Here is a 2,061-nt window from a genome sequence, read left to right as displayed (position 1 = left end):
CCTTGATTTGTTTTCCAAAGTGGTACACCACTTGCTTCAAGCTTCTTACTTATCGTAGTTTAAATTTCAGGGTGTATGTGTGAACATCTAATTATTGTTGAGTCTTAAGGCTTGTCGCAGTTCCTCCTAAACATATGACTTACTGTTCTCTACCTTAAAGGCCTTTGCAGATGTAAGAAAATATGTTGTAAAATATAGTAAAAAAAAAGAAAGTGCAGTGAAAGGAAAATAACAATGCATATTTGTTGTCTCCAACGCTGCTACTACATGTTTAGTATATATCATTCAAAATGTAAATGTGAATTATGTAAATATGTACGTGTGTCAAAACTAAGATAAAATAAGTGACAATCTTATATGAAAGATAAGAACTGGGCCATAAGTATTTTGAGTTAGGGATGGGCTCAAATTTATCACTTCCAAAGGACTTCAAAGGCAATCATCGAAAATATATGTGTATAAAACTGACATTGACTAGAAATTACCAATGAGATGATCGAAGGAGGACGATTCTTAACACAATCCAGATATTTGACAAGTAAACATTTAGAAAGTTGCACCCTCAATTTGTAATTTGTCATAAATATAAGTAAGTTGTATAGCTTTTTAAGCAATCAAAATATCAATTTCATAGGAAATGTATCTTTGTTTTATTATCGCATCGTATATTAAGTAAATCACATTGTCCACATGTCAAATACACTGTGTCAGTTCAGAACTACCAGCATCCTAAGAAAGTATGGGTTGTCTCTTATCAAATGTCGGTAGTGCCAATCCTATACCCTCACAAGGTCCTAGAGTTAGGAGACACGATACTGTTCTGTCATTGCTGTATTTATCACCAGATGTCTTTGTCATCATCCCTCATACTACCAACACATCCAACTTATATACTAATATGATGGTCCATATAAATTATAACATTTAAAATTATTCTCAATTGCTCACAAGGGTTTGAATACCGTATCAAAGACTCATATCCTTGAGCATTGAGTTCAACTGTAGATTAAGTTAAAGTAGGGTATTTTCATGTCAATTCAAAGATTCCTGAAACATATCTTGATGGGTCCTTAAGAATTTGTGGATGATTTTTCTTAAAAATTTATAATAAACCCAAACGTCCTCTAAAATATCCAAAATCTTGCAAAAGTTGTTCAAAGGATGACCCTAAAAAATTTTAGAATCTCTTGGACTATTTCAAGTTCATTGGGTATTGCTATGCTGTTGGGTTAATCGTTCCAAATATATTAGGATTCTTTTAGGTTGCAACTGTGCTCGATGTAATCTTGATATCTTAGTTAGCCCATGAGTAAGACAAATGACTATTCACTTAATTTCATGTTAAGAGTTGTATGTATAAGCACCCATATGGGTATGTTTGACCATTAAGGAATTTTACACTCTTATCCCTCAGTTGGGTTTGAGCTTGTAGTGCTTTGATATATTTCACTCTCACTCATATTTTCTCTTCAACTATTCATCAAATGATATTGGATTAGACCTAATTCACTATTAAGCTCTTTAAGCTCTAAAGGTAGATTTGTAATTTGGAAAGTTTTGGTAAAAAGGTGTTTGATCTTGATTCAAAGATTAAATTTTGTTTAACCATTGGTTGGGGGCTCAAATTGGTAGTTAGTTGATCTTCTAGTTCATACCCCTCACTCTTGGATCATCTAACTTCTCATTTCTTCCTATTTAAAAATCAAGTAATTACATTTTTTTCCTTTTTAGAAAATTCATGAATGGGTTGCTACCTCATTTACCCTTTGTATTTCAATCACCTCATTAAGCTAATCTTTTTAATTTAATACCCTTTCCCTTTTTTTTATCCCAAAAAGTTTATTAAATTAGGGTTAAGGTGTAAAATTCTTAAATTAAAACTATACCCTTAGGGTTTTGTATTTCATAACTCTTTCATTTTGATCCAAATAACCATGAAACATTGCTAAACTCTTTCTCATGCACTATTTAAGTTGTCAGAGGGGAAATTATATTTTTCTGATATTTTATTTATTTTTAATCCAAAATTATATATTCCTAATGTTAATTAATTTAATTATC

This window comes from Phalaenopsis equestris, unplaced genomic scaffold (assembly GCF_001263595.1).
Source record: "Phalaenopsis equestris unplaced genomic scaffold, ASM126359v1 Scaffold000160, whole genome shotgun sequence".
Taxonomy (NCBI): domain Eukaryota; kingdom Viridiplantae; phylum Streptophyta; class Magnoliopsida; order Asparagales; family Orchidaceae; genus Phalaenopsis; species Phalaenopsis equestris.
This window is presented reverse-complemented; position numbering follows the sequence as displayed.